At 42.4% G+C, this 15,611-nt stretch overlaps 1 long non-coding RNA gene across 1 annotated transcript; it reads left to right on the plus strand.

Moving 5' to 3' along the window:
* Positions 1 to 7,542: 7,542 nt before the first annotated feature.
* On the plus strand, positions 7,543 to 8,049 carry LOC143185104 (uncharacterized). The gene is made up of 3 exons (XR_013002868.1): positions 7,543 to 7,551; positions 7,582 to 7,613; positions 7,691 to 8,049. It is a non-coding gene; the product is annotated as an uncharacterized LOC143185104 (long non-coding RNA).
* The last annotated feature ends 7,562 nt before the right edge of the window (positions 8,050 to 15,611 follow it).

Genomic DNA, 15,611 nt, shown 5'->3' on the forward strand with positions numbered 1-15,611 from the left:
GACCTGTTCCTCTTCCTTTCTTTTTCTCCGTTTCCCCTCTCTACTGTCCGATCGCGAGCGTTTGATGGAAAGGCCCAGTGGCACGATTCCACGCCGATGCAAATGTCGGTTCCGCTTCTGTTACGCGCTTCAAAGAGACGACGCGACTTTTGTGCCGTCGAGAGAACCGATAGGCTTCAATTTTATGGACGCACGAGGGGAGACGTCGATTCGCCGCGAATAACTGGATCACAGTTTCCGCTGTCCGATCTCTTTCATTTCGATATCCAGCTGGTCCCTTTTTCAATTCTATCCACTCGCGGAAACGAATGACTCTGACGGCTCTTCTAAAAAATAGAGCGAGAAATTCACTTTGAAAAAAAAAAATAAGTGCATCATGTATCTTTTTTTTAACATTGAAAAGAAATTCTCGTTCCTGTTTGAAATAGAGAATTCAAATAATAGAGATAAAGACCCTAGGACACTAGAGTTAGCAAGTAAAATAACTAAAAATTGAATAGATATATTCTACCATTTCCAGGCTTCTAGTCACAGGATTATCAGAAAAGCAGTCTGTTGACTTTGCTCCTGAATGAATATTCCCCTGCAGCAAAGTTAGTCGTTATCGTCGATTACGTAAAAAGGGTGGCATGAAACACAGTTCCTTTCCTCAGGCCAAAAGAGCTCGTAAAATCGCGAACTCCGTCGGCCAGTTCCCCGCGCCTAATGGAATATGATGTCAAGCCTGTGCGGCGTTCGCATAATAAATCTCGATGAGTTATCGTCGCTTAAACGACTGTGAAATTAGCGGTTTAGCGAACAGGGCGCAGTTCTTGGGATCTTCTGTGCGCCTCGTAACTGTCTTCTAGGTGCTAAATTTCGCACCAGCTTTAAAATTTCAACCCGCAAGCGGCGTGTCCACGAGCTTGCCCATTTTGGGCTCCTTCTGTTACTTTTGGATGGCCTCTGGAACGAAATCTTTAGCTAATCTTGGGCTTTTATTAGGTACTAAAATTGAAGGATTCTGGCTCGAGGGAATGCCTAATCGTGGAGAATTTGAGATTGTTTTATGAATTGACAGTGAAGGAAGATTTCTCAGGTTTTCTTTTCCCTTTGATTGGTGATATAAAATATAGAAATTTATCATTTCTATATTTGAAAATATAGAAATATTCTAAAATATTCTATATTGAAATTTATCATTTCTATATTTCTATATTTGAAATTTATCATTTCTATATTTCTATATTTGAAATTTATCATTTCTATATTTCTATATTTGAAATTTATCATTTCTAAATTTGAAACACTTCCCCACACAGTTTTCTCTGCTCCATAAAAATAGGCATTCAGGTCAGCCTTAAATTCTCTACGAAGGAGCTCTGTCCCCAAGCGGAATCCGTTAATTCGCGAACACTGTCGCAATTCTGCCCCGTCGGTCCGAGCAGCAGGAACCACAGGCGGTCCCCGAGTGCAGGGCCCAGAAGAGGAAGGGTTAGGAGTGGCCGCGCTCCCGTTAACATCACTCGAATCGACGGTTCTCAGCGTGACGTCAAAATAACCAAATGTCAACAGTGTCGCGCGTCAACGGGGTTCTTGATCGAATTACAGGGGGCAGAGGGGGCAAATGTACAAGGTGGTTCCCGCGGCGCCTGGCCTTTCTTGTCAATTAAGTGACGCAGCTGCGACTGCACGCGCGCCCTGCTCGGCACCGCGGATCCGAAACGCTTTCGAAGCGGGAAGAAAAAAGGGAGAAAGGATGAATGGCTCGTTCGACCTCTTCGCCATTCAGCCAGAGAAATTCGGGTGAAACTGACCGCCCCAGAGCACTGGACACACTGCCTATTTTCTGGTATCTCCCTAATTTTGGGTGGTGGACACGGCTGGACAGTGGATGGAAGTGACTGGTCCTTGCCAAGTGGATGGTGAATGGGCGGAACTGCATGGTCGTATTCGATTTGTGAGTGAGAAGAGACTCTGAAGACATTTTAAAGACTGTTTGAAGACATGTACTTTGTCAATGTTTTGAGGACGCTTTGGGGAAACTTTGAACGTAACTTCAAAATATCCTGAAGACGTTGTAAATAAGTAAAGACAGCTTAAAGAAAGAAACTGGAGAAGGTGAAGACACTCTGAGGATATCTTCAAAACGTCTTTAACAGTTTCCAAAATCTGAAGGGCTTGAACCAAAGAAACTAGATTAAATTTCCAGAGTCTCCACAGCACTGTATCAAATGTAGGCTTCAGCACTGTACAGAACTGGTAAGGTTGCATCTAGAAAAAATGTGGATCTATACGATTACAATAGATAGGACACACGTAGCGTATTATTGGCCAGAGCATTCATAACTCCCATAACAAAATGAGCCTTCCAGCTAATACATAGGACTGTATTATTGTCAGAGCTCATCTCGTCAGCGAAGCACTATATCAACTGAATCAACGTATCTCCTCCACACGGAAAAGTATCATGTTCTATGTCAAAACGTGTCTTGGGTGCAATATTACCAGCTCTGCACAGCAGCTTAAATCGACGTCGATATTTTCGCTAGACCCTCGTCGCGACGCCAGAAGACGACAGAAGTAGTCGCCAGCGTCGGCACTCGTCAAAGCGACGTTTTACGCGCCAGCTTCTCCGGGTGAAGCCCGCGTGTGGAGTCCAAACAGTTTTTCGCCGTAATAAAACCGCGCTTACAACCGATAATAAAAGCCACCGTGCGCGTACGGCACTGTTTGTTTCTCCTGCCAGTCGTCTCTGATGTCTGCTGGTGCTCGAGGCCGATTAACGACGCCCCTTCCGCTTGTGGGAAACGACGACCGTTTTCCGCGACATCGCCACCTTCTACCGAGAAGTCTTCCTCCTCTGGCTGATCGAGCTGACGTACTTCTAAAATTACACCCGTGTAAAAACGAGTTACGAGTTTATCGGAGCCTCGTTGGAGCCCTAGGGCAGAAGTTCATAGACGAGGAACTGGCGACAGCTTCTTATAGCGGCTCGTGATGGGAATAGTATGTCTCAACTGGTATCACGTAATTGAATATTTGAATATTTGAAGATTTGAAGATTTGAAAATTTGAAAATTTGAAAATTTGAAAATTTGAAAATTGGAATATTTGAATATTTGAAAATTTGAATATTTGAATATTTGAATATTTGAATATTTGAATATTTGAATATTTGAATATTTGAATATTTGAATATTTGAATATTTCAATATTTCAATATTTCAATATTTCAATATTTGAATATTCGTATATTTGAATATTTCCAAATTGACAAAAATCACAAAATCCTCGCTCATTTCCATCAACCTCCGAATCCAACATGCAGCTCCATACACACCAGTCTTCCTCTCAACCCTGGGAAATCAGTGATCGCCTTCACGGCTGCCGATGACGACGACTTTTTCATGAACCCGCCCCCAGGACCGTAACAAATGGAAGACGATTAAACTCCGCGGCACGAGTCATCGGCGTCGCCGAAAAAAAGGAGACGAACACAATCAGCGACAGTTGAATAGAATCTGGCTCCAGTACCGAACGAGTCGAGTCCAATCGGTATCACCCTTGCACGCCTATTACAAGCGAAAGAGAAGACGTGTATCTCTGATCGAGGAAGGGGTGGCGGAGGCAGTAAACGAGAGGCGTATTTCCACGGGGGTGGGTTTTTAACGAGAGAGGGTGCATCACCTGGTAGGACCATCCATCAAGGGAAGGAAGAAGGGCTCCACAAAACGTGTGCTCGCGGAGGAGGGGGGCAGAGCGGGGAAAGGGACGCGACGGTACCCACAATTTGTCCTCGTCACGTTTAACGCCGAGCGCTCTTCGTGGCACGCAAAACGGGCGAAAGGGGTGGCGAGAGACGGGGACATCCTGCACCCGGTTATAACCTTGTTACGTCGACTATATATTATCTGCGCCTCTGACTACGCGACAGGGAAGCTCCGCGTGTCCATTAACTCCTCGTCGCAGGATATTAACGTTTTGTATATCGTCCGGAGCGCAGCAGTCGGGGCAGGGAGGAAGAAGGGCTCGTAAAGCGCAGCCGGTGCTGCCCGCCCACGTATTGCTTCTTTCGCGCTTCGATGCCCTTCCCTGGACTCACCCTTTTTTCGATGGAAAACGAATTACGGGAGCTGGAGGTTGCGTTGGGAGCTTCGGTGCTAGTTGACGATGAGGTGTCTGGACGAATTTCTTTTTATTCGACTTTCTTTCACGCAGAATAAACCACCTCATATGACCACTTCAATTATCTTTATTACAAGTGGACTGGTCAGAATTCTTTCTTGTTATAAATGAGACGATTTTGAAAGACATCCAGGGGGTGTACTGTCGTTTCATTATAGAAAACAGTGCTCATCTTTCAGTTAGACTGTTTTCTCTATTAATTATTAAGCAGTAGAAATTATAGGGTTACATATGAAAAAGTTGAGAATAGTATTTATTCGTTATCAAAATCCAAGAGATCTCGAACAAAAACGAGACGTCAAGGCTGATAAAGTTATCCAGCAATCTACGAGCGCGTCAGCTCGACATAAGGTCAGGCGATAAGCCGCTAGGCGCAATTAGTGCAGGCAGCTTTATTTCCCTAATTCTCATTTTAATCAGTGCCGGGGCGCTCATTGTCTTCGCCCCGTCGTACTTTTGTGCAGGTCGGTTGAATGGTCCCCCTCAGGGCGCCGTAATCAGCCGTTACGCGCCTTTCAATTACACCCACGTTAAACCGTTTAAATGGCACTGCGAAGGGTAGCGGCTTCTTCGGATACTTTTTCCCTCCTGGGCTCCGATTTCGATCGGTTCCAGCGGCGTTTCTTTCGACCACCAGTGGAGCCCTGGGTCTGGAAACTGTGCTGTCGCTCCTTCCCTTTTTTTCCACCTAATCGCTTCGACTCAGGGATAATTGCTTTTAATTGAGTATCTTTTGAGGACTCGAAAAATTTATGTATCATCGTCCATCAGGGAATGAACCCTTAGATTCATCTAAAAAGAGACGTTTAGGTAGATCTTTGCTGAAATAAAATATGGTTTTTCTATTAGGATTTAATTAGGTTCAGTCAAGTGTCCAAGTACTTATAGAGAGTGGTGCATAATTACAGATCAATGTCGAGAAGGTTTCGAAGTTCTGTTTGGAACGAGGATCAATATTGAGACGATTTTCTGGGATCGCTGAGGACAGGGATCAAAGGAGACCGGTCAATCCATCGATCATTTGTTTGACTCTCCACGCGTGCTCCACACCGGAAACAGAAAATACGTCTCGTGTCTGTTTGCCGATCCTGTTTGCGCAAGCTGACCCTTCAGGACCTCTTCACGTAGGCTGCCGAAGAGCAGTGAAGAGGTCCTCGAAGGATCGAGGATGCAGATGTTTATTTTAACGCGAGAGGAGTCACGATTCCTCGAGTGGATGAACCCTCAGCGATGTGTATTCTTGTTACAGCCTTGGGAATGTCGAAACTCCTTCTAATTAGCTAATTAAGAATTAAGGGAGCCAGCTGTCGACTGATTTACACCTCTTTTCACTGATTCCACCTAATATAAGTAAATGAAAAATTGAACTAATCATTAAACTGTGATCCCTGTACTGTGAATCCTTAAATGGAGACATTTCTCTCTTTTAAAGACTCAAGTCTTTACTTACAATTAGAGCTACTAGAAGACTAATTACATCTAATATAGATTCTTAGCATAGGGATCTCACTTCAGTGGTAAGTTCAAGGTAAAACAATATATACTTATAAATTAATATATTGCTTCAAATTGCTTTATTAAAACTAAGAAGATACCTAAATGAATAATTTCTCTGAACTATCCTCTCTCAAACATCCACAATGTTCATACTACAATGAATGTATGTACCTACACATGTGCACCTGCATCAGCCTCAGTAATGTTTCTATCGAAACACTTGCTGTACGAGCATTCAAGCAAGCTCCCTTCCATCGACTTCATCGTGTTCCCTGTTTTCAGATGACCATCCAGACTCGCGAAGGGCATGGAAACATTGGAAACGGAACCAATGGGGCGGCGGGGTGAAGAGAGGCCGAAGAAAGAAGATAGTGGATCGGAAGGAGCTTCCTTGGAGAGGCTCGATTACACGGTTACTTTGTCTCCGTGAATGGAGACGGACGCTGGTAACGGCGATCCGTGCATCGACGAGCAACGATGAGAATAACAAGAAGAGAACGGCAACGGAGCATCGACGCGAAACCGCACAAAAGAAACTTACCAGTCCACGCCGCAACGGTCCACCTTATTTCCCTCTGCTCTCCTTCTGCCCTCGTCTCATTTTTCGTCCACTTTCGTTGGACTTGCGCGACGCTGCAGCAGAAAGAATTTCAAATTCTCCATGCAAGCTGGGTAATATACCCAGGTAGCACACTGTGTCTTGAAGACGTCTGTTTTATGTTCATTTCATTTGAACGTCTTAACATTTTAATGATGTTTTTGACGAGTATACTCGTTATAAAGAAATGATCACTTTTAGGGTAATGATGAGTGTACTCTTCGTGAGGAAATGATCACTTTTTGGGTAATAACGAGTATACTCGTCATATGCAGAAATAAAGTAGTATTTGTAGGCCTTGCCTTTTTATTATAATTAATTCAGATTTACAGTAAGTGTACTTATTCTGCGTTTGACGAATATAGCAGATAGTTTAAGAGGCTTTTAAGACGTCTCTTTGATATGTAGATAATGTTTGAAATAGTATCAGTCCCGTGGAGCGACACTAGCGCCACCCAAGTGGATGGACCAAGTGGCTGTGTTCTGATAGAGCTCTTTGGTCTGCAAAACGAAATGGAATTAATTGAATTAATTGAATCGTGAGGAATTAAGCCAGTATTCGTCGATTGAGAGGCGTGACGCAATTGGAAAAGGAAATCTGGTAACAATCTTTTGTTCTTAAAAAACTGCAGCTCATGTTCGATTGTTCTTTTTTTTTCATCTTGCCACAGGTTTCCGCTTTGCGCTCGTGATGTCGTAAAGCAGCGATAGTATGAGCAATACTGGGCGTCATTGCGAGAGGAAGGAAATTTCTTTCTGTAATTTCTCTTTCTCCTCTGTGATTTTTGCTTAATCTATTTTCGTAATTAGTTAAAGACGTCAGCCCTTGCAGACGTCATTCGTGGAGATCGAATTATTTAGATGGAACGCAGGTTCACGTCATCCATGACAAATCGAGTTATCTAGATTAGACATGGTAAACCACGTCACCCATCGTTAAGCCGCTAATTTCGCAACTGGTCGCGCTCGTGTCTTGCATCTTTGCGCAACCAAACGACCGACGCTGCTTTTTCCCGACGAATTTCTTTGTCTTCCCTGCCAGAGTCCTTCGGTTAATTTAATCATCTCTCATTCCCCTTCATCGCCCTGTTCGACCGCCTTTTCGCTCCAGAACCACATTTTCCTGCTCGGTCTTGTTCCTCCTCCCTTCTCGTTGCTCCTGTTTCACTCGACGCGCAACGTGGCTGAAATTTACTGGTGCGTAACATTGTACACTGGTTTGGGATCGATTTTTGATCAGATGATACCTTCATCCGCCATTATGGTGAAAAGAAAACGATATGCCGGAGGTACGTTGAGGGGAAGATGAACAGGAGAAGTTAGGAAGAGGATATGTAGGTACTCTCAGGAGGTAATTTTTTGTTGAAATATTTTAGCCCTCTTCTTATAAGTTGTATTATTATAAATTATGTATGTATACATATATAGTGAGTCAGAGGTTGGGATACATAGAGACAATCCAAAAGAAGATTCCCCTAAAAAGCAACTCCCAACAAAAGAAATTCTCAGCCCCTTCAAGATCCACAAATTCGCCATCACGAACCTCGCAAAAATTGGAGCGAAAGTGATCCACCTGACCAAGGATCATCCTCCTCTTCTCTTCGTCCACCTCAAGCTTCTTACTGCCTCCAGCCATCGCCAGCCAGAGAAGGGCTAGGTCGAGCGAGTTTTTTTCCACCAGTATCGATTCAAGACGGCGTATAATTCGATATCGATACCGTAATTCTATATCTAAGAGGCACACGCAAGGTCTCGGCGTTGATCGGCGACCACGCGCGTCGGTTGACGACATGCTGTTCCTGTCGACGCGATACGTCGCCAGACGATAACGGTTCGCCTTGCATGGACGCCGACGTCGGTCGCGATCGGTGGAGCTGAAGAATCCGCGGTGTCACGGGACATTATTTCAGCACAGCTTGTTCTCTAATGTGGCTGATAACTGTGCTTGGTTTACTATTCAGTGGACTGAGGACGGTGTTCTCTTTGACTCCCTTTAGAGAGGAGAATGGTAGAATTGTGAAAAATGATTATAATGGTGATCTGGGTAAAATATCTTAAAAAGTAGAATTTATTACTGATTTCGTAATATTAATCGATGCAAGAGCAAATAAGTGATTAATTCAATTTTTTTAGAGTTTTAACTTAGACCTCTTCTATAATATTAGGGATCTAGGACTTAGGGTAATTGTGATTTAGACTTGAGAGTAAAGGAGAGAGTAAGAGAGGAGTTGAAACTAACAATTTCAACTGCAATCTCCAAACCTCTACTCTAGCCCAACATATCCAAACTTGAATGAACTCTAACTCCACATTCTCCACATTTTCCACATTCTCTAACAGTTTCTTGGGGTGTTCCAAACTTCTTCACATAAATTCGTGATCTTATCCTAGTGATTGGACAGTCCACGCGCGCTAAGGATGAAGCACGTGCTTGGTCCGTTTCCTCGGGCTCGTCTGCCAGCTGCAAATATCGTGCAGAGGTCCAACAACGTCGAGGCGCGTGCAGGGCGCGTAAACGGAGAACACGGGATCCATCTGGCGTGTGCGTGACCTCCTTGAATTATCTCCGCTGGCTGACGAGGAGCTTCCACTTTGCCATTTCCTATTTCGTCGTTTTCAGTTAGCCCTTTCAATCCCACTGACATCTACTCACGCTGCAGTCGGGGGCATACGCCAGAGAGATGTTTAAATAGAGCCCCCTTTGTTATTTAAATCTCTCTTGGACAGTAGCTGCCAAGGTAATAGCACTTTCCTGCCTGTTATTTAGGAAAATCATTTCTCGCCTAATTTCGCTCCCAATTTGAGATCTCCTAGGTGACTAATATTAGGTAGAGTTCCTGGTATTTGAATGAGAATGACTTGAAATTTTATAGTGGAATCTTGAATTCTAACAAAGTAAGTCCTTTTCATATTTAGGATGTCTCAAATACCTATTTTTTGTCGCATATGAATTTTTAGTTCTCAATATTAAGTTTTAATCAGTCGAGCATTTTAGATGAGTTTTTCGTCTTGGTTCCATGTAGAATAATTTGTCTAATTTTATAGTACACAGACGGAAGTGTTAAGCTGAAGCTAATTTACAAAAACATTGTAACAGGCCTAAATTTAATAAAATCAGTAAGAGTGGACTTTTACTGTAGCCAAGCTACCTTTGTTAATTTTACAAAAGCCTATAACAGATCCCACAAAAGTCTATCCTCTTTAAGAGACTTTTGCTAGATCTGTATAACCATTTTTTCTTCCTACATATACAACTGAACTTAAAAAACGCAAGCTTCTTAATAAATATTACTGTCCTCATTTTCGTCTGTACAGTGCATTTGCAACTGATAATAAAACTAACACACTGTCGTTAGAGGGCTAAAAAAGGGGTCCCAGACGTTGGTCTCACTCCAACCCCTAAGAAATCCGTAGATCCAATGAGCAGGCTCGAGGACCGTTTCAGTTTCCTTCTGCGACGCAACAAAAGGCTAGACAATAGTCCCCGAACGAGATGCTATCGATTAACTATGCGAAAGTACCGCCTTCCCTCTCGCCCTTTGTCCCCCTTTCATTCGCGAGCCGCCTCCCCTCCTCGACCCTTCCCCTCGAGCTCCTGGTTTCGCGTACACCCTGTAGATCGAAGGGTCGCGAAACGGAGGGGCATGATCACCCTCGGTGCGAGTGTTCCTCCCTTGCTGATGGCCAATCGTAGCTCGTGCACGCCCAGTGACGTCACCCCTGCCCCTCTGCACTGTAATTAGCCAATCCCATCGCCGGGTGGCCACCATCCAACCCCTGGCCCGCGATTCCATTCACGAGCCAATGATTTCGACAGTCTCCCAGCGATCCAGCGTACCTGAGCGTAAGTGTGTGTGTCGCTGCACGCGTGTCGTGTGTCCAAATTGCAAAAGACAGGAATAGGGGACAATGGTCCCTCTCTCTTTACTTCTTTTCTCTACCCCCGTCTAGAGAGTCTAGTTTTCATCCCCCTGAGCCTCTCCCTTCTTCAGAGTTCTGTACCCCATTCGCGATACTCGGTGTGTGCTCGTTTTTCCTCGACTTTTCGTGACATTTTAGAGGACTGGGAATTATTTATGCGAGGGTTGGGCGATGGAAGAGGGTCTAGCTTGCGTTCTGGGGTGGAGAATGTGGGGGTTGAGAGGAGGGTGTTATGGAGGAGACTCGAGGAGATTTAGAAATGGGAATAAGCTTCTTGGAGAGCTGTGTTTGGAGGACTTAACTCTTGCGATGGGATGAGCTACTTTATACTGTATCTACTTGCTTTGTGAAATGATGATGCTGGAGTGGCGAGATTAGGGGGAATTGGAGAAGCTGAGGCTCTGATTGCGCGTTGATGACTTGGTTTTTGGATTATTAGAGGTAATAGTTAAAGAAACTGGCAATGATCACAATTTTATAGCGAAGAAATAATATATACGTACAAGGTGATTTTAGTCATTGGAATGGACTCTATTCCAATCACTATAATCATAACTCAGTGACTACATATTTCTATCCAAGAGTATCCATAGTAATCCCCTGGGAATCGTCCATTAGCCACCAATTTCCACCCTGATCTATCATACACAGAATTACATCCTCACTACAAAGAATTCCAAAAAAAAAAAGAGAAAAAAACGGAGAATGAGCTTCCTCTCCGAAGAAGATCTCGAAGAGATAGCGATTACACACGCCAGAGGGTGTACGATTTTCTTAAGAAAGAAGAGGACGAAGATGAGGTGAATGGCTCCGAGGATCGTCGACGATAAAAGAGACGCGGATGCTGGTGTCCGTGTGTATATCACGCGGGTGTGTTCGAGTATCGCTTTCTACAGTTAGGGATAATCCGCTTATGCAGGCCTGGCCCCTGTCGTCGTCGTCGTTCGCGTCTTTGGTGGCATTGTTGCCAGCGTTTTGTGAGAAAACAGCATTTTCGACGCTCGAGGTGGCGACAAGAAGAGGGCTTAACTTATCTCCGTCACAACAAGAACAGGGACGGCTTCCCTTTCAGGGACGCTGCTCGCTGCACCTGATGCAACGGCTACTGCACTCCCGTGGCACCTGAAACTGGGAAAATTTCCCACTGTCCTGTGAGACCAAACTAAGCCAAAATTAGGAAACAGTGTGTTTTTTATTCAGGGTGGTTTTTGATTAGGGTTCATTCTTATAATTGTTTTTAATTAGGGCTGTGTGTATTCAGTGTAGTGGCAATAAGAGTATCTATACTGTCCAAGAGAAAGGCAGAACTGTCTTTACGGTTACTGAAAAATGTGAAGTTGAAGGCAGTATAGTAGAGTATTGACTAAGACTTGAAGTATTTCTATTAATTGAAGAAAAGAATTCTCGTGTGACTTTCGAAACCTCTGTTCTTGTTTGTGAAGGTGATTATAAAAATGATTTAAGTTAAAAATATAAGAAAAGAGAGTCTATCATTTACCTAAGTACTTGATGTGGCATCAATTTAGATTACAAACTAAGTGTTAAACTGAATTTTCTTAGATTTTTCACTTGGATCATTTTCGTAATTACCAGCATATCCATAAAGTCATTAATTTAAAACAAATATTTCAGAAGCTATGAATTACTCCTGTTAGTATCACTCCTGAGACTCTTCAGTAGAGAGTCTCTTCTAGTAAAAAGAGAAACATGGAGCATTGAAGCTTGGAGTAAACCATCAAGAGAATTTCGTTTAGCCCGATCTTCCTGATCGACGAAGGGGTTGCCCACCCTTCGCAGTCTCGCATATAATCCCATGAATACATAATCCAGATGCAAACAGCCGCCACGCGTGGCTCGTTTTAGAACGGCCGTGATATTTCACGGATTATGAATATTTGCGCTTCGTTTCACGGTATCTCGATCGCTGTTCCGATTCCTCCGCGTCAGAAATCGTAATCAGTTCTCTGCTGGTTTTTTTTGTGTCACCTCGAGTCTCGTATCGCTCCAGAGCGACGAAAAAAGAGGCGGAAGTTGATGGATGAGTCGAAGGGTCCCATCGATGGATCTCTGTTGGGGATAAAAAGTGTGATGTTGGAGTGCTAGACTGATGTTTATGCATTTAGGGGATATTTACATGTGTAAAAGAATACAGAATCTATTTAGAGGTGATAGGAGATATGAGACTCAAAGCTGAAGCATTTCCAAGATTCCAAATTTTATTTGGAAGTCTGAATAGCTCAGATCTAGTTAGTCCAGATTCTACTATAATTTGCAGGACTTTAGCAGGACTTTCATAGGTCTCATTTGATCAGTCTTATTAACAAGAATATGAATTTGCATAAGTAGTCTATTAATTGCGATTATCACAGGGAAAGGTAGGAAGAATAATGAAAAAAAGGTCGAATAAATTGTGAACAAAGTTATTATTCGTTCATGATCGTCCACGCATGGACATTTGTTTCGTGGCTGACTCTTAATCGCTAAAATCGATTAGTTTAACGCGTTGGACGAGAAACGACGCATGGGAACGAGGAATCGGTAAATCTTAAGGCAGTTCGAGAGACAAGCTCGATGAATTATAATACAAGTCGATCAAGTCTTCGCTAAAAAATTCCATCAGTGTTTAGGCCCTTCCCGATTTTGATATCTTAAAAGTAGCTTGCTCAAAACAAACATCTTCCTTTGATATTTCGTGGCAGGAGATTCTTTTCTTAATTCATTCGAAGGTGAAATTGGAGAAAATGATATGTCATAGAATAAAATACGGAGAATAGTGGTAATAATTGAATGTTACTGAATGGTTAGTCTAAGCTCTAGTTAATTTAGAGGGGGGCTACTAGTGAACCACGCTAGATACCAGCGATAGTAGCCACTAGTAGTCTGTAACGCAGGTTCCTAGTATCCAGAAAATTGGTAGAGATTACTAGTACCAGTGTGTCCAAATTAGTCGTCTCTAATTGATTTATCTAGTATTCCTACCAAGTAAAGAAATAATCTAGATTATCTTTAAGTACATACTATTAGACTTCCGTCGCTATCGTTATTTTCTACAGAAAACAGTGATAAATGAAAAAGTATCGTCGACAAAGTCCAACCTGGAAATAACACCTCACACTGATTGTTAGACTGCGGATTTTTATGCGAATTCACGTTTCCATAAAAACGACTAAAGGAATGGAACTTAAATACTTAAATAGATCTTGTTAAACCTCAACAAAATATTTTGTATATTTTCGCAAATTATGTGAATTCTGTACTTAAATTTCTCACAAATGCATAAACATCCGCAGTCCTCTGACTATCATCCCCTGCATTCTCCTCGAGTAGACAAAAATGCAAACGAAATAAGAGTATATCGTTGATCCCTGCGCGTTCTTCGCAGGTCCTTGATCCTTTGCACTGGTGCGATCGCAAATAGTACGAGTATAGGTACGATTAATATAGAAAATATTGTTATTATATACATAACGTACAAAACTATAACGTTCTAATAGACGATTAATGGTAGATTGATAATATCCCTTAATCGAACGTTCTCTTGTTCTCGAGTACATCGGTCGTTATCATCGGTTATTAGTCGAAATAAAATAACTATAATTCGTCAAGCGCGATAAAAATACAATAGCAAGAAAAACGAAAGGAAAAGAGAAAACGAAACGAATTAGTGCTCGTTTGATTATCTTACGTGTTACGTTCATGATCTCTAAATTAAATAATATCTCGTTAGCGACAAAAAGGAAGCAGCGTAACAAAGAAAAAAACAGTCGATAAACTGGCACGATCGAATTGAGATTACGATAACAGCGATCTACTGACACGACGCGCGGGATCGGAATCACTTGTAATTAGTTTTACGTTCAATTACACTTAATTAACTCGTAAGCTCTACGATATCTCGTTTGGTGTGTATGTATATGCGTTTATAATTAATTGAGCGTTAGGCAGCTCGTAGTATTTGTTCGATAAGAGTGCAAAGGCTTAGACAACGAAGGCGTATATGTAATATTTACATCGTGGTCGAACAATTGCAGGGAACTCGAGTGTTCCCTCGCTTAGACGCATCTCGACTCAAAGTGCTCAACATTTTCGCTGCGATTAAATATGTACAATGCTTCTTCCAAATTATATTCTTGAAAATTTCTTCAAATTAATCATAAAAATTCCCCTAAAAAAATGAATCGAAGAGTTCAAATCCCAAACTTACATTTTTAGATATTTGATCTCAATGTGTTCTGTGCATTTTACAAATCTGGGCCCCAGAGCCACAGTGTTAGCTAATTTCAGTAGTCCATTAAATAATTTAATTGTACCCAAGTGTAAAAAATTTCGAGACTGAAAACTGATTAGAATAAAGTGGAGCAGTCAGGTTGAAACGATAAGAGCGATAAGTGACAGGAAGGTATTCAATTCTGACCGCAACGAAAACGTTAGGAACGCATCCGGAAGTGGATGACCGAAGGAATAATACGCACACTCATTCAAACTCTCGTGGCTCTCGCACTTTCTCTCCCTTACAAAAATACGTTGGACGGAACCGACGACGAGTCTCCTCGTGCTGTCTCTTTTTTTTTTATTTTATTCATCGTTTTGTCGTATAAGCTAAAACAGCGTTCAATTGCGTATCGATCAAGTTTTGAGCGCTCCGATTCGTTCCTCCTCCATCTCTGTTCCAACGAAAATCCTGCGGGATCGAAGATGAACGAGACGAAAATCGCACGATGAGGAATCGAGAGGCCACAAAATTTGGTAAAAACTTGGAGACACAATTGTTCGACTTCTCAGCGAATAAAACAGCTGCAGATTCGATTACAATTCGGAGTCAAACTGAGACAGGATTCATGGATCTACAGAAAAACATCCGTCTTTCAGATGTAAAGGCAATTTACTTGATCACATGGTATAAAAACAGATTATTGATAAAAGGGTTTGAAAAATACCGTACATTTTACAAAGCGATATATGGGCCTTCTTCCTCTTCAACCAGCACATGAAAATTCTATCTCCACGTATTATAGTAAAGGAAATCTAAATGCCAATTCAGAATCGGCCACCGATGATCGAATTTCGACGATTAAGATACTGATTAGAGCAGTCGAAAGGATAAGAAGTGGAACGATTAAATGCATCTACGAAAGAATCATTCTTATCCTACTCGCGTCGTTTCATTAAAAATCTTCCGTGCTTGATTATCCATAGAAATATTTCCTCCTCGCGTAGTTTCGCTCGATTGCCTGTCTGATCCCAGAAATTGTCGCTGGAACACGATGCCAGAAGGTTCGTAAAGTATCTGTACAGCGTTTGAAAGAAAGGAGGGAAACCTCTCGCAGAAACTACACCGACAGCTTTTCACTTCTCTCGATCATGATTCAAGTGTATCGTTATTGTACGTGATTCGTAATGCTTTCGATACGAGCGATTTCGTCAGAAT

This window comes from Calliopsis andreniformis, chromosome 10 (genome assembly GCF_051401765.1).
Source record: "Calliopsis andreniformis isolate RMS-2024a chromosome 10, iyCalAndr_principal, whole genome shotgun sequence".
In the NCBI taxonomy this organism is placed as follows: Eukaryota; Metazoa; Arthropoda; class Insecta; order Hymenoptera; family Andrenidae; genus Calliopsis; species Calliopsis andreniformis.